Raw genomic sequence first — 26,035 nt, 5'->3', positions numbered from 1 at the left:
GCAAGTTTGGTTTTTGGAGAATTGTCTTTTTTTTTTGTGATACCATGTTACTGTAATTTTTCATGGTTCTTGATGAGTTGTTCCTCTGCTGATGCATTTGTGGTAGTAAACAGCTTTCTTATTTAGGTAAGGCTTTTTTTTTTTTTACTTTGATTCTGAGCTGCTTCTGGTTGTATTTGAGAGCCTGCACTTCCCACACTCCATTGCCTTTTCCAGAGGTGTCATCAGTGCCCTCATTGTGCTGCTTGTGCCTCTGAGGTTGCTGGTGCCTTGCTGCATATGATGTTTCTGTAGTCTCAGGTGTCATCACTGGGGTCACTGGGCTGGCAAGCACCTCTGTTTCTTCTGGGGTCACCTGGGTCACAGGTTACCGTACTGTGGCAAGGGAGAGGGGAAGAGTGGGGCAGGAGCTGGGGTCAAGGGCACCTTCCCCACATCTGGGTTTGTTGGATCTGCAGGCGCTGCTGCTATGGATTGGGGGGCTGAAGTTGCAGGCACCATTGCAGCTGGGAGGACCAGGGTCATGGGCTTTTGCTGTTGCCTGGCTCTCCACAGGCTCAGGTGCTGCTGCCATGTGTGCTGCCTGAACTGCTGCTCCCAGGTTTTCTAGGGGCTTGGCAACACAGCTTCTGGTGGTGCTGGGTTCACAGGTGTCACTACCACTGCTGGGTGGGCCGGGGTTGTGGGCAATACCACTACCACAATGGGAGGAGGGGAACCTGGATCATAAGCACTGCCAGCATTCCTGAACCCTCTGGTCTTGGGCATCTGTGTGGCTCCTGGAACCTCAGATCATGGGCACTATTGCTGCTGCCAGGGGCCTGGGGTCTTGTGTGTGGCCCCCACTGCTGGAAGGGCCAGTGTTGGGGTGCCACTGCCAGGGGAGGGGAAGGGGGCTGAATTGTGAATGCTGCTGTGGTTCTTGCACCCTCTGGTCTCGAGTGCCAGTGTGATTCTTGGAACCTAAGGTCACAGGTGCTACCACTGCTGCTGTGGGGTATTGGGGTCTTGGATGCAGCCTTCACTGCTAGGAGGGCTGGGGTCAAAGGCACCACTGCCAGGGAAAGGGGCTCGGTCACAGATATTGTCATGGTTCCCAGAGCCTCTGGTTGTGGCCCCATAGCAGTTCCTGGTGCCTCTGGAAGCATGGACTACCTGGGTTCCTGGGGCTTCCATTCTCGGCATTACCTCAGTTCCTTGGGCCTCTGGTCTCAGGCATGGCCACAGTTCCTAGAGCCTCCAGCCTTGGTAGTGTGGACACAGCTCTCTTGGTTCCACCACGTCCAGGAGGTCCAGTCTACCCACCTTCACATGTATAGATGTATGGATCTCTCAGGAGTTCTTGTGTGTTTGCAGGCAGTCCTTTGTTGGTCAATGGATGTCCTGCTGTTTGTAACTTAGAGAGGAGAGACAAAGGGAACTGCACCTGATGTTGATGTCCAAGCCCCTGATTTTTTAGCAAGTTTGCTTTCATGAGAAGAGCTTAACAGTTAGGAATGCCCAAAGTCAGGCTTGCTGTAAGGCCTGATCAGGGGAAGAAAAAGCCTGCTGTAATCTGAACTCCAAAGCAGGGACTCTGGGATGTTGGCCTTAGATAATTCATCAGTAGTAAGGTCTAGCAACAGTACCTGACTACAAGATATGTCTCCAACAGTTGTTTATTCTAAGATCAGTGTTTCTTCCGAAATTCTAATCATTACACTCTAATGCAAGTGCATTAGCAGCTACTGATTTCATGATAATATTAACCAAACAATAATTTGGATGTATTCTCTATCTTTGAGTAACAGCAAATCTATCTGATATGGTTATGAATGGAGATGTCATATATATGAATACTTCACACGTATGAAGTACATCTACCCAAAATATATTATACTTTGCCCCACATTTAGCAGATGATATTGTACAGAGTTCCAAACTCTTTTCTATTGACTTCTACTTTTTAAAACTGTCCAGCAATATAGTGATTCATTTTATTTGATTTACTCCTTTTTTTAATCTCTTCTCTCAGTTACACAGCAGCTGTCCCTTACCCTTCTGTCATCATGCCTGTTTCTAAGAGCCCACTCTTAGGTCATTTTTTCTAATCTGCTGTAGGAAGGGACTAGACAAGTAAGCTTGTTAGTAAGTGTTGTGTGGAGGGAGGAATTTCACATCTGAATAAGGGCCCGGGGCAATGAAACAGTGCAGCTTTAGAGCATGGGCTGTGTTAATGGCTGTTTCTGAGCTCCATCACTTTGCTTGGATGATTCCTGCCTCCCACCTTTGTAGAAGTGGCTGTCAGACAACCACCCCAGGAGGACATCACTGTGAAAATAAATTCCACCAGAGTCTTGTGCAAGGTCCTTGTCTGGGAATATCAAAGAAACACATGACTCTCTGGATTCTTGGGAATTCAATCTAATTGGGGATAGTAAATCCTCCCAAGAACAAAGAAACACATCACTCATTCATCACATAAGGAGTAGTTCAACACTGAAGGAACACATAATAAAGATATCCTGGAAGAGATATGTACATAATCAATTTTCCTTTGCAGAAGTGACAGATATGCTTTGGTGGGAGCAGGAGAAGGCTGTTAAAATATAATTTTCAGAAAAAGGTAAAATCATGACTCTCATACAGATATAAAAATAAACATATGTTAAAGAATTAATTTTACTCCTATTAAAGAGAACTGGAGCCTGACAGTAGTTAAAGCAGTAAAAATAGACTTTATTCAGGAACTATTGCATTAGGGGAAAAGAGACCTCAGTATAGAACTGGGCTCAATTCTGAATACAACAAAGACAGCTGGGGATTTATAGCATAGGAACAGAATAAGGAGTCGGTGGACGGAAAATTACTAAGAAGAGACATCAAGGGTAGAGATATTCTTGCTAAACTGACCTGACAGGATTCTTGCTGAAGGCAGGCATGGCGATAGGATTATCAAGGATGGGAGCATTCTCGATAAACTGACTTATCAGGATTCTTGCTACAGTTGGGCTATGCAGGCACCCCAAGGATTCGGGGCCAACATCAAGGCATAGCTGAGAAGATGGCTCAGGGAAGCCTGACCAACTTGGTCAAGGACAAAGTCTTTGACACCTCTATGATATGAGAGAACCAAGCAGATGTTGTGACCAGTTCAAAGGAAAAGTCAAAATGGCACAGATTTATATAATGTAAAGAAATCTTGAAGTGAATTACAAATGTCCACAAAAATGGTTTGCCACAAAGGGGAGGAAGTTAATTAGAATTACTAACAAAAAGGGCAGAATTAACATATCTATCAGTTACCTATAGCTTACAAAGATTTGCAAAGTAGCTCAAAGACAATGAACAGGACAGACTCTAGAACTGGATAGCCCTTTCAGGATAACCCAGAAAGGCATCCTATAGATGATACAGAGTTTTCCGCCTAAACACAAATAGTTCTTTGCAAGGAGCTTCTGGCAAGGTGAATGGAAGGGTTAAGGGCAGGAAAGTTAGAGTAGGAATTTAGGAAGAGTAAGAATGTCACAAAAGGTTAAACCATTTAGTTGGACTTGCAATATGATCAGCATGAGGCGCAGTGATTTTTTTTAGGGTGAAAGAGTAGGTTTGACTTCAGATACCCTAAATCTTTAATGCATGGAGTTCCTGTGTGTGCCTACTTAATTCTAATGGCTTTAGGATTCCTATCAGTGATTCTAGATGCTTCCAGATCCTGTGGCTACAGACCTTTTCACTGAGCCAGGTATTCTCTGCAGTTGTTCATTATGAGGTTTTTTGAAAACTTTGGACAGCTTTGAACTGTATGGGGGGATGGGGAGAGAAAGAAGATGAGAAATTTGGTATATTTTATCTTTCTGTGTTGGCTTTTATTTTTAAAATAACTCTGTACTTCTTGTCAATTTCCCCCTCAGAACAGTTTTTCCTCTGCAAACTCTCTTTTTCTTCAATATTTTAATGGCTAAAACTTTGCTCGGGTGAGTCAAAAGGAGTGGCCAGAGCTTCAGGAACCACCTGCTGGAACAGAGGGACCAAGTTACATAGGAGGGGCCCCCACAGGGGATAATAAGGTGAGAGGAGGAATGGGGATACAATTAAGCATGGTGGGGGGCAGAGGGGGTGTGGGAGGAGACATAAAAGACAAGACAGCTAGGAAGGCTCATCACAATAAATGGTTTAGTCAGGAAACGGGAGCCAAAGTTCCATTTTGGCTAGAATACGCCCATGCTAATTTTCCTCAAAAGCTTCCTGAATGCAGCTATACAGGAAGAAATTTTCCTTGACCCTCTTAGGGTCCCTGGGTGGGTCTGAAAATTAAACTGACAAAGACAGATTAATAGGAGAAAAGCACACACATTTATTTAATGTAAGTTTTATATGACTTGGGAGACTTTATAAGGAAATGAAGACCTGAAGAAACAGACCTGAGTATTTTTATGCTGGGTTTGATGAAGAGTAGACAGTCATGGAGGAACATGAGAGGTCAAGGAGTATGAGGTAAGTGCAGTAAACTGAAGGAAATTTAGCAAGGCCTGTTGGTTAGGATTTTGCTTGGTGTCCCTGTATCCTTAGAGATAAAGACGCTCCTTTCTTCCGGGTATAGGGAGGGCACTTCTCACATGAGGGTTTTAAAACCTGCTTCAGGGGAGAAGGGGGGGAAGGTGCTTCTGCTGTCTTCTCAAACTCCTTCAGCTTAAAATATTCAATATGCCAAGGTGCCATTTTTTGGAGTAGCATGTCCTGATCCCCATCACAGCCTAGAATCTTTGCTCCCTCTTTTATTCAAAAATAATTTTTTATTAAAAATAATCTTTATATTTTCTTCTACAACAGAATTCCCACAGAAACTTTAGGTTTTATAAGATTTGAGGGGATATTTATGAACACTCATTGGGTCATTTTCTTAAAATTGAGATAGAATTGACACATAACATTGCGTAAGTTTAGGGTGTACAACGTGTTGATTTGATACGTTTATATACTGCAGTATGATGACCACCATAGCGTTAGCTAACACCTCTATCACGTCACATTATTATCATTTCTTTTTTGTGGTCAGAACATTTAAGATCTAGTCTCTTAGGAATTTGAAGTATATAGTACAGCGTTGTTGACTATGATCACTATGCTGTGCATTAGATCTCCAAAACTTATTCATCCTACATAACTGCAACTTTGTACTCTTTGATCAACTTCTCCCCAACGCGCCCCCCCCCCCCCCCCCGCCCTCAGCCCCTGGTAACCGCTATTCTACTCTCTGTGTCTATGAGTTTGGCTTTTTTAGATTCCACATATAAGTGAGGTCATATAGTCTTTCTCTGTCTGACATCTCACTTAGCATAATGTCCTTAAGGTCCATTCATGTTGTTGCAAATGGCAAGATTTCCTTCCTTCTCATGGCTGAATAATATTCCATTGTGTATATATGTATGACATCTTCTTTATCCATTCGTCTGTTGATGGGCGCTTAGGTTGTTTCCATATATTGTCTATTATGAATAATGCTGTAACAAACGCAAGAGTGCAGACATTTTTTCAATATCTTATTTTCCTTTGCTTCAGATATATACCCCGGAGTAGGATTGCTGGATCATAGGGTAGTTCTATTTTTAATTTTTTGAGGAATCTCTATACCGTTTTTCATAGTGACTGTACCAATTTACATTCCCACCAACAGTGCACAAGGGTTCCCTTTTCTCATATCCTCACCAACACTTGTTCTCTCTTGTATTCTTGATAATAGCCATTCTAACAGGTGTGAGGTGATAGCTCACTGTGGTTTTGATTTGCATTTCCCTGATGATTAGTGATGTTGAGCACCTTATCACATACCTGTTGGCCATTTGAATGTCTTTCTTAGAAAAATGTCTATTCTGTTCTTCTCACTTTTTAATTGGATTGTTTGGGGTTTTGGTTATTGAGTTGCATGAGTTCTTTACATTCTTTGGATATTAACCCCTTATCAGATATATGGTTTGCAAATATTTTCTCCCATTTCATAGGTTGTCTCAGTCATTTTTGGTTAGAGGACATTTCTCCTTTAATTTTTGTGAGTAGAGTAAGAAAAGCAACACAGAACTAAAATATAAAGCCACAAGGCTCAAATGCCATATTTGTGTCTTTGGCTCCATTTAGGCCATGGTCACACAGTGCCCTTGGAGTTCAGATGACACCTGATAAATACTATGGTCAGCTTCACTTTGAGTTCAGAAGTGATAAAGTCTCTCTCCTTGACCAAACTTTAGTCAAGCTCCTCTGAGTCCTCTTTTCAACTACACCTTGCCCTTGGGCCTTGTCCTTTGCCTGCCTAGTCCAGTTGTAGCAAGAATCCTGCTAAGTCAGTTTAGTGAGAATCTCTTGCTATCTCCTCACCCTGGTTTGCCTTCAGTAAGAATCCTGTTGAGTTGGTTTAGCAAGAATCCCCCTACACTTGATGTCTCTTTTCAGTAATTTTCCATCTATTGACCCCTTATTCTGATGATTGACTATAAATCCCCACTTGTCCTTGTTATATTTGGAGTTGAGCCCAATCTCTCTCCTCTACTGTGATAGTCTCGACACTTGAAGGGGTCCAGAATAAGTTACTGTGGCGTAAAAATCATTTCAAGAAGAAAGCATTTGAGTTCCTGAAATCTCTTATCTGCCTAAAAGCAGAACCTCCCAAAAGAACTCGACTGTCCCTCTTCCTGGGAACAACCAGGGAAGATTAACCCTTATCACTGGAGATGAGAGGTTCCACACCATGCCTAAACAGGCATTGTCTGCAAAGCTACCATATCTCCCATCTATTCTCCTAATGGCCCATTTATCTTCCCCCAAAGTCATTTGTTTTCCTGTAACTACCTTTTCCCCTTACCCCTTCCCCTATTAAGATGGTATTTAAGCCACAAATTCTAAATGCCTCCTTGAGTCACACTTTTCTGTGAACTCCTGTATGTACATACAGAAATAAAAATCTGTTTTTTCTCTTGCTAATCAGTTGTGGGAGAGGAAAAAAGTCTGTTTCCTCTACCCATCCTAGGGTCATTGGCTGCAGTCCTGCTAATTGGACTGACAAAAGACAGATTAACAAGAGGAAACCAAACAGAAGCTTATTAATGTGTGCATTGTGCATACACATGAGAATATTCAGTGATGAGTAACTCAAAGGGGTAGGTAGAAATTGGGCTTATATAGCATCTTAACAAAAGAACAATACATTTTTAGAGAAGTGACAAAGGAAAGGAAAAGAACTTTGAGTTTCTAAGGGTGGAAAATTGTGGAAAGGTAAATATATGGGGGAAACAAATGGAAGACAAGGGCTGGTTAGTAACGTTTGTTATGTAGATTCCTCTGGTGCCCTCTCTGGGCTGACAAGAGTCTAGAGTTGTCTCTGGTGATTAACTTCTGTCCTTCCTGTTATAGAGGGGACGGGGGATCCCTTTACAAATTTTTGTCCTACTTTTAGGCAAATAGAGGGAGAGAAGAGAGCTTTTCTTGATCTGCTTCTTCTTAATTGCTTTCAGCTCAAAATAATTCTTGTGCCAAAGTGTATATTTTGGGATGGCATATTCTGCTACTGTTCACTGTATTTTGTAAGTTTAATTTGCAGGCTCCAAGCACTGAAACTAGAAGGACAGAGGGAAAGTTTTTCCTCTGTCAAATTAATAAACAGAAACTTCATTAAATTGGAGTCAGGAGGCCAAAAGGGGGAGCTCTCACGTCCTACATGGATAGCAGAGCCCAACAGGAAGAAGAAAGACTTCCTTTTTGACTGGCAAGGAACTCAGCCAACGAGAGACTGTCACAACTCGGCCAATGAAAAGCCACTACATCTGGAACTCTTTGTTTACAATAGCCCTCCCAACTTCCTCTTCCCCTCTAGAAAAGAGTTTCTCCTCCCTTTGCTGCTGGGGGACTTGCACATGGCTCGCTGTGGTTGTAGACTCTGAATTGCAATTTTTTGCTGATCTCAAATAAACTCATTTTTTGCTGGGGAAATAACTGGCTATTTAAGTTCAACTCACTGACAAACCTATTGCAATAGTCCTGAATAAAGTCTTCTTTACCATTTTAACGAGTGTTAGAATAATTTTTTCTTTAACAGAATGGATTTTAAGAGTCTATGTTACCTCCCACCTCAGCTTCTTCCTTTTCCTTGAAAAAAAATCTTTTTATTATAAAAGCTTATTGTCATATCTCTGTATTATGCTACTGAGGGCATTAGGTCGTTTACATTGGCCAGCTCATTTTATTGAAGTAAATTCTGGTATTTTTTAAGCTGTTATTTTTGATGCCTTTGCTTACTGAGCCTTCCCAAACCTGAGATACTAAAGAGTGTAGAAAGAACAATTTCCACCCATTTCTCTTGCTTTTTTTGAGTTGATAACAATGGTTCAAAACATATTTCAAGTTCCAGACAAACAGTATTTACTGAGAAATTAAGTGCAGAGTTATTTCCATGCTGAATTTTTTTTTGGAATTCAATTTTATGCATTCATGCAAGGGTGACGTTTGAGCACCTGTTTGCCAGTCCTTGTGTTAGGCATTGGGATTAGAGTTGAGAATGAGACCAGCATGGTCTCTGCCCTTCATAATGCCTCTAGTCTAGACTCGAGACAAATTAAAGGCCGGGCCTCTGTTCAGGCAATCTCTGTGGGCATGTGCCGTGTACTGAGATACAAACATGAGTAAAGACTCCTCCTAGCCTTTCAGGAGCTTCCCCTGTAGGGAAAACAGACCAAGACCCAGAAAGAGATGATTTCATTACATTAGGGTAAAGTCTAAATACAAAAAAGATATGGATAGAATTTTCAGCCAAGGCTCCTAAAGGAGGTGACACTCAAGATTGATAGGTAAAAAAAAGAAAGGAAAGGGTGTAATAGAAGGAAAGTCATAAACAAAGTCTTTGAGGAAAGAAACAGCATGGTGTATAGGGAGAACTACAAAAATCCAGTATAACCATTAAAATGGAGCATGGGGTTCCTGGAGATGGTACTGAAGAGCAGGAAAAGCAAGGCCCTGGAAGTTCTTGTATGCCAGGCTTAGGCTTTTGCTTGTAGCCAATGAAGGGTTTTAACTACTGGAGTGACCAGGTTCCAGGTTAGCTTGGTGGATAAATCATTCTGGTCATACCATAGAGGACAGATTTAAGAAGGCTGTGCTGGTTATCTTCTGTGTACTCCCCTAGATTCACTTTCTGCTCTTTCTCTGTGCCCAAAAGGCTTTCACAGACTGCATCACCTGGGTTCTCAGAGTTCCAGTTATCTATAATTGCATAACAAACCACCCCAAACCTAGTGACATAAAGCATCACAATCATTTTTTATTATTTCTTACATATCTGGGGGTTGACTGGGCTCAGCTGGGCAGTTGTCAGTTGGGGGTCTCTCATGTGGTTTTAGTCAGACAGCTGACTGGTGCTGAAGTCATCTTGAAGGCTTCCTCACTCACTTGTCTGGTGGTTGTGCTGGCTGCCAGCTGAGGCTTCTGCAGGGGCTTTTGCCAGAATACAACCTATACGTGGGCTCTCTAGGTAGCTTGGGCTTCCTCACAGCATGGCTGTGTTCCAAGGGCAAGCATCCCAAGAGAGAGAGGCAGGCAGAAGCTGTATTGCTTTATGGCCTAGTTTGAGAAATTATGTAGCATTACTTCCGTCACATTCTATTTGTTAGAGGTGAGTCCTTAAGGCCAGCCCATATTTAAGTGGAGGAGAATTAGACTCCACCCCTTCATGAGAAACATTAGAAGAATTTGAAGACATTTAAAACCACTATATCCTCTAACTTCTGCTTGAATTTGGACAATGCATGTGTGGGAAGGGTGGGTGGGAAGAAGTGGACATCAGCAGATCAGAGTGTGGCTAGAGAGAGAGTTTGCGGGGGTATTTATCTGTCCACCCCTCACTCCCTCCCTGCCTGGTTGTGGATCCTTCATGACTGTGGTTCTCTACTTGCAGCCACAGCTCCTGTCTGCTGGCCCCTCTTCCACTGCTCTAGTTCTCACTGGGTTCTGGTCACATTGCTGTTTCCCCTTGCCTCTTCACATGTAGGGATGGTAATAGCTTCTCCCTGTTGCTGTTCCCTGGGTGTCTCACCCTCCTCAGTTGGTTCCTTTAACTCTGCCAAAATGTCTCTGAATGAACCATTAGTTCAACTCTTTAAATGTAGACACTTTGAATGAACCATATTTTTTATTGCCATGAAGCTGACTAAATCAAGGGGCCAAATTGGAGGTAGAGAGACTAGTTGGAAGGACGTTATAGTACTACAAGTGAGAAATGATAAAGGCCTGAGAGTAGTAGATGGACTCCAGATAGATTATTAAGTAAATTTTGCAAAACTTTGTGCTGGATCATAGATTATGGGAACTAGGTACTGTCAATGGCAAGAGGAGCAGATAGAAGATTAGGACAGATCAGGCAGTTACCAATGTTCAATGTTTTGGAGGTCACAAGGCAGAGCTGATGACTTCCGGAGCCAGAGATGCCCACATGAGCACTGATCCTAAGCCAGAAGTTGTTTGGCTCAGTCTTGTCTTCTTGTTAGAGTTGCAAGAATTAAATGAACACAAAAGTGCTCTGAATATTGTAAAGCACTATACATGTGTGAAATCCAATGGTAATTAGTATTATACTTATGATAATTATTATAATTCTTTCTGAGTATTCATATATCAAGATTAATAAGGGAATTTGAACTCAATTGAAGAAGTGATAGAAATGGTATTTCCCCATGACTCTTCTGGTTAAACTGGAGAGATTCTATAATTTAAAATCCCCTCTTTCCCACAAATGCTCATTCTTGTGTCTCTGTCTACTCATTGTTCTTTTTCTTTAAGGAAGGGAACAATAACACAGATGATCCTCAACAATCATGTTAGTCTCCTTGCAATTTCTAACTCTCATTCTAGGGGGTGGATGCTGCCTCTGAGTAATAGTGAGTAAGCAATTTGACAGCGTATTTAGGAGGACCTACAGGTTGGTCCAAGGTGAACAATCAAGCAGATAATGCAGAGATCCAGTTAATATTCCCAATCCTTATATTTATAATTGTGATAAAATACACATAATATAAAATTTACCATCTCAACTATTTTTAAATGTACAGTTCATTAAGTACATTCACGCTGTTGTGCAACAGATCTCCAGAACTTTTTCATCTTCCCAAACTGAAACTCTGTACCCATTGAACACTAACTCCCCACTTTCCCCTACCCCCAGTCCCTGGCAAGTCACCATTCCACTTTCTGTCTACAAATTTGACTACTCTAAGTATCTCATATAAGTGAAATCATACAGTATTTGTCCTTTTGTGACTGGCTTCACTTAGCATATTGTCTTCAAGCTTCATCCGTGTTGCAGCGTGTGTCAGGATTTTCTTCCTTTTTAAGGCTGAATAATATTCCCTTGTATGTCTATATCACATTTTGTTTCTCTGTTCATTCTCAATGGACATTTGAGTTGCTTCTGCCTTCTGGCTATTGTAAATAATGCTGCTCTCCGCACTTTTATAGGGTCTTTATCCCAAATTTTGTGTGTGACGTATTTTTGGTCTGTGTTCAGGTGTGGGGTCTCTGAAATCTTTGAGGGTCTATATACCAAGGTATGACTCGGAGGTATTTGGACTCTTTTTCACTATATGAGGTTTTAAAATGCTTTGATGGTCTATGTTCCAAGGTTTGAGTCTGAGGTAATTAGGTTCTGTAATCAGTGTCTGTGGTCACTGAGATCCTTCAGAGTCGGTGCTCCATGGTTTAGGTCTGATTTATTTGGGAGGTCTGGGTTTAGGGTCTGAAGTCTTAGAACTTTTAGAGCATCTGTCCAAATTTTGTTCTGAGGTATTTGGTGTTGGAAATCAGAGTGTGAGATCCTTGAACTCTCTGAGTATCTGTGCTCCAAAGTTTGAATCTGAGATACGTGGGGTTTGTGTTCAGGGTGTGCGGTCTCTGAAAACTTTGATGGTCTGTGTTTTAAGATATCAGTCTGAGGTGTTTGGAAATTTGTGTTTAGGGCCTCCTGTCTCCAAACTCTTGAGGCTCTGTCCCATCGTAGTGTTCGGGTATTTGAGTGTCTGTGTTCATGGTGTGAAGTCTCTGAATATTTGAGAGTTTGTTTTACAAGGTTTGAGGCTGAGGTATTTGTGCTTCTCTGTTTAAGGTGTGAGGTCTCTGAAATTTTAGATGGTCTGTGTTCTGAGTGTGGATCTGAGGATTTGGGGGTCTGCTTTCAGGGAGGGAGCTTTCTGAACTCTTGGAGGCTCTCATCCAAGGTTTGAATCTGATATATTTGAGATTTCTGTTCTAGGTGTGAAGTTCCTGAACTGTATGAGGTTTCATGTCGCAAGGTTTTAGTCTGAGGTATCTGGTGGCAGGGAGGTTTATAGTCAGGGTGTGAAGTCTCTGGATTCAGTGAGGCTCTCTCCTAAGGTTTGAATCTGAGGTATTTGGGGGTCTTTTTCAGGGTCTAACGTTTCAAACTACTTTGATGGTGTATGTTCTAAGGTTTAACTCTGAGGTATTTAGATGTCTGTGTTCAGGGTGTGAGGTCCCTAAATTCTTTGAGGATGTGTGTCCCACGGTTGGAGTCTTAGTTAACTAGGGGTCTTAGTTCATGGTGTGTGGTAAGTGAACTCTTTGAGGTTTTGTCCCATGGTTTGAATCTGAAGTATTATGGACTTCAAGTTCAGGATGTGAGTTTGTTGAAGTATTTCAGAGTCTGTTTTCTAAGTTTTGAGTCTGAGGTGTTTGGGTCTGCATTCAGCATTTGAATCCTCTGAACTCTTTGAGGGTCTGTGCTGCATGGTTTGAGTCAGAGGTATTTGGGAACAGTGTCCAAGTTGTGAGGTCTCTGTACTCTTCCAGGGTCCATCTTATGGTTTCAGCCTGAGATATTTCAGGGTCAGTATTCAGGGTTAGAGTTCTCTGAACTTTTTGAAGGTATGTATATCAAGTTTTGAGGCTTATGTATTTGGTGATATCTGGTCAGGTTATGAGGTCTGTTTTAACATAGGTTTTGTTATTATTTAGGCCAACAGATCAGGAAATGACTGCCATTGAAAACACAGTTTGTTATACTCACAGATTCCAAGAGAAGGGGGCATGCCGTACCATGGGGTGCCACATGGCGAAGCACCAGGGTCAGTCACGAAGCAGAGGGAGCTAGGGAAATTGTGGATAAGAGTCTTTACTGTGGTTTCCACAGGAAGGAATGGGCTAAGCAGGGTAAGCAGGCTTAGGATGGGCTAATTTGAATAATTTCAGTGGGCTCTGGTATAGGAGTTGTCCCTAGCTGTCTGGTACCTGGCTCTTGGTGATTAGGGCAGAGAAATAGTGGTCTGGAGTGTGAGAGCCTGATAGAGGAGGTATTTAGGGTGAGGGCTCTGGATTGGTTAGTTTATATTTGAAAAGCACTCTCTCAGGCAAGTTGTTTACTATTTCTAGGACTTGACTAACTCTGGGAGGGTCAGTCCTTCCAGGGTCAGCCAGGCCCTAGATGTCAAAGCATCAGAATACAGAAAATAAAAGAAAGGGTGAATGCAAGTTCTCTGAAATCATTGACAGAGTGTGTCTCAACATTTGAGTCTGAAAGTATTTGGAGTTTTGTTACTGGGTGAGGTCTTTGAGTGCATTGATGGTCTGTGTCCTGTGGTTTTAGTCTGAGGCGTTTGCAGTCTGTGTTCAGGGTTTGAGATATCTGATCTCCTTGAGGATCTGTGACCCAAAGTTTGGATGTAGGGGTTTTGTTTTGGGGGGGGTCTTTGTTCAGGATGTGAGGACTCAACTCTTTGAGGGTCTGTGTCCCAAGTATTGAGTCTGAAGTATCTGGAAGTCCATGTTCTTGGTGTGAGGTCTACGAACTTTTTATTGTCTACAATATTTCAGCTTCTTCATTGAGTGTGTAAAGTTTCTAAACTCTTTGAGTGTGTTTATCCTCAAGATTCAGTGTGACGTATTTGGGGTCTGAGTTTAGGGTTTGTGCTTCCTAAATGCTTTGGTGATCTTTGTTCCAGGGTTTGAGTTTGAGGTACCTGGGGATCTGTGTCCAGGGCATTAGGTCTCTGAACTCATTGAGGGTTTGTGTTCCAAGTTTTGAATCTGAAGTATTTCTAGGGTCTTTATTCAAGATATGAGGTCTCTGAAATCTTTGAGAATCTGTTTTTCCAAGTTTATGTCTGAGGTAATTTGGAGTCTGTGTTCCGTGTATGAGGTCTCTGAAGTCTTTCAGGATCTGTTCCAAGGTTCAGCCTGAGGTACAGTATTTTGGTGTCTGTGTTCAGGGTGTGAGGTCTCTAAACTCTGAGAGTCTGTGTACCAAAATTTGAGACTTAATTGTCCATGTTACTCCGGTCAGGGTATGAGTCCTGAACTCCTCAAAGGTCTGCTCTTCAAGATTTGAGTCTGAGGCGTCTGAGAGGTCTGTGGTCAAGGTGTGAGGTTCCTGAAAATCTTCGAGGTTCTGTCTTTGAAGGTTTATATCTCAGGTTTTTGTGATGTGTTCAAGGTGTGAGGTCCCTGAACTTTTGAGGTCTATGTACCAAGTGTTAAGTCTTAAGTATTTAGTGTGCTCTGGTTAGGGTGTGAGTTCTCTGATTTCATTGGAATTCTATGCCCCAAGGATTGAGTTTGAGGCAATTGGGGGTCCATGATCAGGGTATGAAATCTCTGAAGTTTTAGAGGGTCTCTTCCCCAAGGGTTGAGTCTGAGGTATTTGGTGAGTCCGTATTCAGGATATGAGATCTCTGAAGTCTCTAAGGAGTCTGTGCTTCAATGTTTGAGTATGAGGTGTTTGGGTGTTCGTCTTCAAGGGGTGAGTTCTCTGACCTTGTAGACGTTCTATGTCCTAAGTTTTGTTTGAATTATTTGGAGTCTAAGTTCAGAATGTGAGGTCTTTGAACTTTTTCATTGTCTTTTTTTCAATTTTTAATCTGAGACTTTGGGATTTGTGTTCAAGATGTGAGGCCTTTGAACTCTTTGAGGGTATGTATCCTAAAGTTTGTGTCTGAGGTATTTGGGGTTCAGGGGTTCAGACATTTCTTTCTTTTTTTTTTCCAAACATCTTTATATTCTACCTCTTTTTTTTTTTTTTAGGAAGATTAGCCCTGAGCTAACATCTGCTGCCAATTCTCCTCTTTTTGCTGAGGAAGACTGGCCCTGAGGTAACATCCGTGCCCATCTTCCTCTACTTTATATGTAGGACGCCTACCACAGCATAGCCTGCCAAGTGGTGCCATGTCCGCACCTGGGATCCGAACTGGCAAACCCCGGGCCGCCAAAGCAGAACGTGTGCACTTAACCACTGCACCACCAGGCCAGCCCTGGGTGTGACATTTCTAAACCCTTTGATAGTCTGTGTTCCAAGGTTTAAGTCTGAGTTATTCAGGGGGTGGTTTTCAAGCCATGATGTCTCTGCACTCTATATGTTCTATTTCCCAATATTTTACTCAGAGATATTTAGGTATCTGTGTTCAGGGCATGGTCTGTGAATTCTCTGAGGGTCTATGTCCTCAGGTTTGAGTCTCAGGTAGATTTGGGTCTGTCTTCTTGGCATGAGGTCTCTGACCTCTTTAAGTATCTGCCCCAAGGTTTGAATCTGATGCGTTTGGAATTCTGTTTTTAGGGTATGATGTCTCTGAATTGTTTCATGATCTGTCCTAATGTTTAAGTTGAGGTATTTGGGCATCTATGTTCAAGATGTGAGGACTCTGAACTCTTTGAGGGCTTGTGTCTAGTAAAGGTCTGTCAAATGAGAATGAATCTAAAAAGGACCCAATCCTCACCTGAAGGCTGTCCTATCTATCTCACATATATTTCTCTGTTGAATTATGAAAAGCACCCACCTAAAATGGGAGAGCACACCCATTGGAGCAGCACAGAGCCACTCTGAAGCCCCAAATGCCACCCCACGGTGCAGTCTTTGGGTTCAATCCATGTGACAGGCTTCTCTGAGAACTTAAACCACCACTTAACACTGGAGCCTCTGGCATCTTGGAGAGGTTAACTTGGGGGTGGGTCTCAGACGACTAAGCAGCCATCTGAGCTCTGCTCGTTAGCAGATTGTGTGCTAATGATTTCTGGGGGCACAGCCCAAACTGAACCAAGAGGAAAATCAACACACTTAACACCTTAGCTAAAGCCAAAGCTAATATTACATGGAAATGTCCAAATGAATGCAGAGTCTAGTCCTGACAGCCCCAGTAGTTGGCATCCAGCGGGTGTTCAATACATACAGGATAAATGAGTGAATCTGAGGGGCAGCAGAGTGTGGGACAAGAGCTCTTATTTGCCAGTAAAGGGCTCCGAGTGTACAGTCTAGCTCTGCCTCTTATATGTTATGTGACGCTGTGTAGGTTAATTCATGCCTCTGAGCCTCAATGACATTTTTACCTGTAAAAAAGGCATCATCATACCTATCAGACAGGTTTATTGAGAGGTGTGAGGATGACTTATTTACACAAATGGAGGCCCTAGTGACAGTGCCTGGGCCAGAGCAAGGCAGTGCTGAAGGTCATTGTTAAGAAGAAATTATCACAACGCATGCTGCTAGGCACTGCTGTGCCCTTGGAGGCCATGAATGCGTGGTGCTCACTCAACCAATGGTTTGCACTCCTCACTTCTGCACTTCTGAGGGCTGGCATTCATCTCCTGGAGCACCACGCCAAACTTGAGCACATAATAACCACTCTCTTCCAAGATCAGCTATCATCATTTCTGCAGTAACTCCAACAGTCACAACACTGCACATATATTGTTTCTAATTCTTACAATAGTAAAACAAGGTAGGGATATGAGGTGCACTTAGAGATTTGGAAAGTGAGCTCAGAGAGGCTAATAAGTAACTGTCTTCAAGTTACATAGCCTGTAAAGGGCAGCAATAGGGGGAAGGGCTGCATCAAAACTCTTGCATGTCCATAGTAGATGCCCTCTCAGAAGGGACCACAAAACAGGACCCAGGAGTAAGTTTATATTTTTCAGCTAGTGTGTGGAGCCCCATTTTCACAGCTACCCAAGATTGGATGAATTGAGACCAGTGAGAAACAATGCAGTGTCAAGAGACTGGAGTACGCTTATATTTCTTTTTCTGCTTTCAAGATTTTCTCTTTGGCTTTGGTTGTCAGTGTTTTTATTATGACATGCCTTGGTGTGGATTTCTTCATATTTATCCTACTTGTAGTTTGCTGAGCTTTATGGGTGTGTAGATTAATGGTTTGCATCATGTTTAGGAAATTTTCAGTAGTTATTTCTTCAAATAGTTTTTCTGTTCATTTCTCCCTCTCTTCTCCTTCTGGTACTCCCACTATTTTCATGTTGGTGCATGTTATTTTGTCCCATGAGTCTCTGAGGCTCTGCTCATTTTTCTTCATTCTTTTATTTTTTCTATTTTTCAGATTGTATAATCTTGAATGATCTATCTTCAAGTTCACTAATTCTTTTTTTCTGCCAGCTCAAATCTACTGTTGAGCCCCTCTGGTGATTTTCTTTTTCATTTCAGTTGTAATTTTCAACTCCAGAATTTCCATTTGGTTCTTTTTTCATAACTTCTATCTCTTTATTTATGTTCTTTATTTGATGAATCATTGTCATGAAACTTTCCTTTAATTGTTTACACATGGTTTCCTTTAATTCTTTGAACATATTTATAATAGCTGCTTTGAGGTCTTTGTCTTCTAAGTCCCACATCTGGGTTCCCTTAAGGTGGTTTCTGCTGCCTGTTCTTTTTTAACTGTACAAGAATCACACTCTCTTGTTTTGTTGCATGGCTCATAACTCTCTGTTGAACACTAGGCATTTTAGATAATATATTGGAGCAACTCTTGATTCTAACTTGCTTCACACTCCCTCTGAGGCTTCCTGATGTTGCTGTTTTTTTGTTAGTTTATTTGTTTAATGTCTTGCCTAGACTAATTCTATGAAGTATATTTTCCTTGCAGTATGCAGTCTCTGATGTCACTGCTCAGATTTTTTTCCTCCTTGTTTTTATTTTTAAGCCTAGTTTCCTAGAATATATTCTAGGTCAGCATAGCTTAATATTCAGTCATGATTATTTAGAGGTTGTGCTTATGCTTCTTTAGCCAGTGATGGGGATCAGGACACACTATCCCAAAATATGGCACCTTGGCATACTGAATATTTTAAACTGAAAGACTGAGAAAATAGCAGAAACAGGAAGGTCACTCTGACCTTCACTTCACCCTTCTCCCCTGAAGCAGGTTATAAAACTCTCATGTGAGAGGTGCCCTCCCTATACCTGAGGAAAGGAGCATCCTTATCTTGAGGACAAGGGGACACCGAGAAGAATCCTAACAAACCGGCCTTGCTAAGTTTCCTTCAGTTTACTATACTTACCTCATACTCCTTGACCTCTCATATTCCTCCACAACTGTCGACTTTTCATCAAACTTAGCATAAAAATACTCAGGTCTGTTTCTTTGGGTCTTCATTTCCTTATAAAGGCTCCTAAGTCACATAAAACTTACATTAAATAAATGTGTATGCTTTTCTCCTGTTAATCTGTCTTTGTCAGTTGAATTCTCAAACCCAGACAGGGACCCTAAGAGGGTTGAGGAAAACTTTCCTCCCCTAAACCAGTGTAGGGGAGGAAGACATTTCCTCTACCCACTCTGAGTCCTTCTGGCCAGATTACAAATTAAATTGACATGAGACAGAATAACAGGAGAAAATTAAACAAAGCTTTGTAACATGTATACGTGGGAGAGACTCAGGAAAACTGAGTAACTCACCAAAATGGTGGAAGCTTTCACCTTAAATACCATCCTCAGCTAAAGACAAAGGAGGATTTTGGGGGTTGAGGGAGCCAGTTATGGGAGATTACCAGAAAAGCACAGTAAACAAGAGTAAGGTTATTATGCAGATTTAGGTCCTTCCCTTCTGCATTGCTGAGAGTTTTTAGAGATAAGGTCATCTCCCCCTTCTTCCTGGTACAGAGATGGAAATACCTTTACTGATGGAGATTTCCTTTACAAATGTAAATGTCTCTTAACAAAGGGTAACATCTACTTTTCAGAGTGTCTTTCATGTCTGAAGTTTTTTTGAGGAAGATTAGCCCTGAGCTAAGACCTGTGCCCATCTTCCTCTATTTTATATGTGGGATGCCTACCACAGCATGGCTTAGAAAGTGGTGCATAGGTCCACACCCTGGATCCGAACTGGCATACTCCAGGCCGCCAAAGCAGACCGTGCAAACTTAATCGCTGCGCCATGGGGCCAGCCCCTCATGTCTGCAGTTTTTAAAAGTAACCAGCTCCAAATAATCCTCATGCCAAAGAGATATACCTTGGGGTGGCCAATTCCAATCCCCCACAGTCCTGCCTTTGAAACTTTTAAGTTTCACAGTCCTTTGAAACTTTAGGAAGTTTCATAGTCCAGAAGCTGGGTGGTAGATTGTTTCATGTCACTGAACATATTTCTTAGTCCTGATAATAGATCAGTCCAGTTAAATTCATTTTAAAAGGCAGTGATGCAGGTGGGCTCCCAAAGTTAGGCCTATATTGTGGAAGCAAGCAATCAGGTATCTAATAAGAAGTATTTATATGGAAATAAAAAAAAAACAAGGTTAATGGTTGGAGCAAATTATAAACCAGTTCCTGAGCCCAGGGAACAGCCAGTCAAGATCTCTAGATGTCAGGGTTGAAGCATCTTTTGCAGCTTGAGATTTCTGTGATGATGTCATTGGGTGTATCTTTCTGAGTGGCTTACAGCTTACACAAGCAACAGACATGAATCTCTTTTAAGTTTATATCAAGTTGTTCAGTTTCAGTTTGCAAAGCTTCAGGAAAAAGGGCAGGTTCAGTTCTCAATGATTCCAAATGAAAATGAGGGAAACAATGGAAAACATTAGTTTGGAGATTCGTAGCCAGATATTTAAGGGGACTAGAAGAATTAAGGATCCAGTCCAGTTCACAGATAGAAAATAAAACCCTCAAGGACAGTTATCAGAACTAGAACCTAAAATCCATGAATGTGTACTGTAGTTTTTATTGAAACATAACTTTTCTCTCTAAAATCACCCTCATTTTTACCAAAGATAGCCAAATTAAGACTAACTGGTTTGCAAAGTAAGTTTAGTTTCAATAAACTTGGCCAAATTATTTACATAAGTACAGCAAGAATAGCCATTGGTCATATAGGCGCTTTTAAATCTGCTTTGCTAGAACTTCTTATAAGGAATCTCAGATTGAACTTTAAAGGCTTCTCAAGGCCAGGAAAGGAAGCCAAGGATTTGTCATCAGGCCTTGCCTGCAATACCTTATATTTGGATGAATTCCTCTTTTCTCTTGAGGTTTCCCAAAATATTTCAAGGTTCCAGGCATCTGCCAGATATGTGAGCTTCCTTACTTACTAGGTAAGATTGCTGGAATCTCTGTAGACAAGGTATCAGGCCAATAGTTCCAAGGGGCTTTATTCCAGAAAGTCAACCTTATTCCTCGAAGGCTGTATTGTCATATCTGAGTCTGTACCTGTTTCTCTCAAATGTGACATTCCAGTCAAAGCCTTGGTAAGATAACCAATGTTTCCAATTGTGTCCTGTTATAAGGAGAATAGATTCTTATTGAACTTATGCAAATAACTATTTTGCCATGAAACAACCATACTCACTCACTCAGTAAGTTTCCAAATTCTGGAGGGATCGGGTAGGGAGAAAAAGATAAATGTTTCAATTTTGTTTGCAAAAACATAATTTACCAAATTGCTATAAGTCATAGTTAGAATAAGAGGAAACGTTTTCCATAAATCCTAAAACAAATCAAAACATTTAAAAAATCAGCCATATTTTAAACAAAAAATCCTAAAATTATAATCATCCTCATCAGTTCATTCAGTCCTGTGTAATCGATTTTTTGAATCTTAACTATCTGTTAGCAGTTTTATGGGGTCATCAGTTTCTCCATTAGAATTCCATAATTTTTTAACCAGTTCAGTTTTATAATCTAAAAGTTTATCAGAAATGTGCATTCCAGAGTAAATGTCAGAGTCCTTTCCGTGAATCTCTCTGAAGATGAAACACATTTGCAAAAGATTCAGAGTAAAACAATAATTGTCTGCAAAGGACAAAAGACTCAAAAGGGCAACTGACAAACCTGGCTACTTCTGTGACATACATTTCAAGATAATAACTAGAATTATGGCTGACAACCAGGACAGAGCAGAATGTTAGGAATGTTATATAATTTTTAAACACCTATATCAACAGCATTCACCCACATAATGCATACATCAGTTTATCGCCACTCATCTTACAGTGCTTCCCATGTCATTTAACATACCAAATAAGCCTAATTAGTGTAGTATTTTCCTCCTTATAGGAAGAGAAAATCTCTTTGAGAAGTCTCAGGGGCCCTCTGAAAATCCTCAGAGAAATTCTCTTCCTTCTTCCAGGTCAAAAGAAAGCCTTTATTCAGGACTTGAACTTTTTTTTTGGAGGGGGGCGCTTGTCAAAAGTATCAAAAGGTTTTAAAACATTTGGTCAAATACGAAACAAGGCTCACTCTATTCAATCAAAGTGACAACAGAAACAGTCAAGGGGAAACAGTTAAAACAGTCAAAAAATCTTAATAGAGAGACCTCAGTCTTTCTGAACATAGGAAATGATTTTAGTGAAACAGATTTTCTTTTAGGTAGACTTAGAGCAGGCCAAAAGCTCAAGAAAATTATCCTTTGAGAGAAAACCAAATTTTAATTTTTGCACCAGCTTATTTTTAACATTAAAACTAATTTACTTAATTGGATTTGCTTTAATCTTAGTTAACTTGACCAGCATAAAACTCCTTTCAGAATTTCTCCTTCACAAATTTTCTATAACTTTCTTTTTACATTCAGAGTTTGTCCCATGCTTTTCTTCTTCCCTTTTAGTGCTTTAGGACAAATTTATCTTTCCTAACCCAACAAACAAAAATACTTCCATTTTTTTACCTTCTTTACTGAAAACATACATTTTACTTTCCTTGAATACACAGATATTTGCCTTATTTTTAGTAACTGTAATGACATATATTAATTAGAATTTTAACTCTCACAGACCCTAACAAAAACTAAAAGGGTAAGCAACTACGAACTGTCTTTTATATCAGTATTCTAAACACTTTTCATAATTTCTAGGAAACATGCTACTTCAAGTAATAAATCATAAGGCGTGTTTACTAATAGACCCAAACACTTTTAGCCTCTCTGCAACAAGAAGCCAAAAGTAGATGAACTTGCATTTAATAATTAGTCTAATATCTCATCTTATTTGGAAATGATCTAGATACTCAGTGAGTTTTATCATTTAAATTAACCTAGCAAAAGTTCAAAGTTTCAAGTTACCAAAGAGATTTTGGAAGTTATTTTAGATACACGTCATAACATAATTTTTGTTAAAAGTTCACCTAACACTCTTATCTTTTCCACATCTGTTTAGTTTACCTGCTTCCAATAATTATTTAGATTGCCCATAAAGACTTTGAGACATCAGACAAAATCAGCTATCATTTTAAGTTATCATGCTGATAACTTTGTAACGAGGAAAACATGAGGTGTTTTTTTTAAACTAGTGAACCCAGGCTGCATGTCTGCATTGTATCCAATGCTGATAATTCTGAGAACATGTCTATTTTAATCAAACCAACAAACTAAAACAAGCTTTCATTTACCGAAGATTATTTCATATCATCTTAACTTGAAAGACACGTAAGCACTTACTAACGGTCAATTAAACCGAGCTCTTGATTTTGGCCATACCGTCCAGGGATAAAATATCACACATGGACACACATAAACACACAGGTAGACACAGACGGAGATGTTGAATTTTTGTTATGAATTAGGTGCAATACAAAACTCACCAGTTTCTGAGAAACATTTGCATTTCAAAAGAATGGCTCTCAGGTCCTAGAGAAAATGAGAGCAGAAAATTTACATCATAAAGGCACAGAGAAACCAGCCAGGTTTTCTTCAAGATGGAGTTTCTGGGGCATATTTGCCTTATCTGTTTCTAATGTCTCAATCTTTTGTCTCTATATCTAGGAGCATTTTGGGAGGAACAAGGTAGGCCCTGGGGTTGGCAAAAAGACAGGTGAACCTTAAACTGCCCTCTAGAACCATCCCTCTGGCCTTGCAGGGATTTGCAAGACAAAGACAGTTGCTTCCAATTCCCCAAAGAACTGGATTACAGCCTGAACATGAAGAAAGAGGCTGACTCACCCCCTCCAGCTACACCTTTCTAATTGCTTCTTTATATCAGGGAAATTTTTAACTTAAGAGGTGAATCAAATATTTGTATGTTCTAAAATCTTTCAGGACAATATATCACACCTTTAAATGTCTTACAGTCAGGCAGGGGAAACATTCCCCAGTGAGACAATGTCTATCCACACAATACAATCAAGCAAAAAGAGATACAATCACTTTACATAAAACCTGTAAATATATCAATTTTCTACAAAATTACATCTGAATTCCATCAACTCTTATACCTCTTATTATAGTTTTCATTAGGACTTTATCAATAGGTCTTGGTCTTATAATTTTGGATAGGGGAAACGTTCTCAGTCGGACATTTTAAAACATACTCAGGCAAAGTTGATATAACCTCTTTATAAAAAAATCAGCTCAACCATTCCAACCTGTATAATCTTATCAACACTTACACTTTTATATTTTCTCAATTCAATTGTAACCTGAGTCAGGCTCTTAAGACTAGTCATTTTTTTTGTGTGTGTATTTCCTTTTTAATTTGGCCTTTTCATAGCTACCAATCAAAATTATGATGGGAGCTCCCACAAATTTTTCTCCAGTTTAGAAGTTTTTCCAATTTAAATGATCCATCGTCTGGGCACATTGATGAGCAGGATCTTAACAGTGACTCATACCAATAAGCTTAACTATGGACACAAGAGGCATCCCCACAAGAGATCCAGAAAGTTCACTCCCAAAAATAGTCTAAGTAAAGGCCTTCATTGCACAGCAAGCAACGAAGGTTGAGACGACAAAGGCCCCTTATGAAAGCAATTGGGACCAATTGTGACAGACTCCCCTGAGAGCTGACACTGCCAGACAAAGAGAATGTGTCCCAGAACCCCAGTCTACTCGACTGGCTGCCAAGATGTGTGCTGGTACATGCATCCTCCAGATGGCGGAGACCGGAAAGGTCATAAAGCCAAGCTCTTAAGACACAGAACAAGACAGAAGAACGAAGCTCATCTAATATGCACATTACCAGCTTTAGCTAAGCCTTGGGTCTCTTGGAGCCAGAATACCACCTAGGAGGGAGGTGCCATGGGGTTGGGGTTTGTGTGTGTTTTACAGAGTACCTCGTCATTGCACGGACATTTTCCTGAAGTTGGCGGGGGAACTGTGTCATCTACCCTGTTCTGTGACTAACTCACCCTTTCACTTGAGAATTCTTGAGGTGGTGAGTGCCCTAATGGCTCTTAACTGCTCGACCCATGCCCACCAAAGTTGCAGCCTTTTTGGCTTCCAATATGCCCTTAGCAACAGCTTCCACCTATGCGCATATTCCCAGACAACAGGCTTATACAGATGCCTGTGCCTTAGGACAAACAACAAAAAAAGACAGAGACAAGGAAAAATACTATCTCTGGGAGGAAAAGGATCTACAACCAATGAGTAATCAATCAAATCCTAGAGTCACTGAGTCCAAGAAGCTAGCCTCACCAAAATTTTCTCCTGCTAATCTAAATTTAGAAACGCAAAAAAACCCCTCACTACTCTCACTTCCATTGGACCCTGCAGGCAGAGATCCAGGAGACTGATGTGGTAAGAATTCTTACCTTTTGCTGGTTCTTGTCAGGGGTCCGGGATCTCTTGGCTGCAGCAGTCCAGGAGTGAGCAGTGTCCAGGCAGTGAAATTTTATCCCGTTTAAGTTGCTAAACTGTAGGAGAGGAAGACATTTCCTCTACCCACTCTAAGTCCTTCTGGCCAGACTACAAATTAAACTGACATGAGACAGAATAACAGGAGAAAATTAAACAAGCTTTATAACATGTATACGTGGGAGAGACTCAGGAAAATTGAGTAACTCACCAAAATGGCAGAAGCTCTTACCTTAAATACCATCCTCAGCTAAAGACAAAGGAGGATGTTGGGGGTGGGAGGAGCCAGTTATGGGAGATTGCCAGAAAAGCACAGTAAACAAGAGTGAGGTTATTATGCAGATTTAAGTCCTTGCCTTCCACATTGATAAGAGTTTCTAGAGATAAGCTCATCCTCCTTTCTTCCTGGTACAGAGATGGAAATACCTTTACTGATGGAGATTTCCTTTACAAATGTAAATGTCTCTTAACAAAGGGTAACTTCTACTTTTCAGAGTTTCTCTCAAGTCTGCAGTTTTTAAAAGTAATCAGCCCCAAATCATCCTCATGCCAAAGAAACATATCTTGGGGTGGCCAATTTCAGTCCCCCACACCAGTAAGGGATGAGGCCTTTGTTGATGGATCTGTGAGTGGTATGGGGGACACTTTACATTCTGCCACATTTTCTAGTGGAGACTAGTGGCTCTCATGTGCCCACAGGGGTTGCTCTTTAGTGGGTGCAGCCTGGCACATAGGCACAGCTTCCCTGATCCCCAGGGAGATGTATGATCTTAATAGGGTACAATTGAGCTGTCTATTTCCCTGGTTCTCTGTTAAACTTCTAGCTGATTTGCTGTTTTGTCTTTTGGTACTGGTTTCAAAAACCTATTAGCCTTCTCTTAATTGTCTTACAGTAAGATTATTACTGTTTTTGACTACACCTTAAGACATGAGTTCCTCGTTCAGGAGAGGAAAGTATTTTCCTTCTATCCTTCTAAGTTCTTGGCTGGGGCCCCTATCACAAAAGACAGATAAACAGGAGAAAAACAAACAAAAGTTTATTCCATGTATACCTCATGTATACATGGGAAGTATCCAGGGAAAAATGAGTCACTCAGAGATGGCTTAGAATTCAGGCCTAAATACCATCAACTAAAGACAAAAGAAAGAAAGGCGTAGGGGAAGCCAGTTATGGGGAGGTGGCCAGGAAAAGTATGGTAAACAAGGATAAGGTTTGTCATGGAAATTTAAGTCAGTGCTTTCTCCACTG

The 26,035-nt window shown here is 40.9% G+C and overlaps 1 long non-coding RNA gene across 1 annotated transcript in view; it reads right to left on the bottom strand.

Moving 5' to 3' along the window:
• The window catches only part of LOC139042706 (uncharacterized), a 60,038-nt gene extending 35,064 nt beyond the window's left edge, over window positions 1-24,974 (bottom strand). The window contains exons 1-2 of the long non-coding RNA XR_011499754.1: window positions 24,744-24,974; window positions 22,797-22,842 (exon numbers count right to left, since the gene is read on the bottom strand). This is a non-coding gene — a long non-coding RNA (uncharacterized lncRNA). The remainder of the gene's footprint in view (window positions 1-22,796; window positions 22,843-24,743) is intronic.
• Window positions 24,975-26,035: the final 1,061 nt, after the last annotated feature.

The sequence above is a fragment of the Equus asinus genome, chromosome X (assembly GCF_041296235.1).
Source record: "Equus asinus isolate D_3611 breed Donkey chromosome X, EquAss-T2T_v2, whole genome shotgun sequence".
NCBI lineage: Eukaryota > Metazoa > Chordata > Mammalia > Perissodactyla > Equidae > Equus > Equus asinus.
Note: the sequence above shows the minus strand (reverse complement) of the source record. Positions and strands in the feature narration are given on the sequence as shown.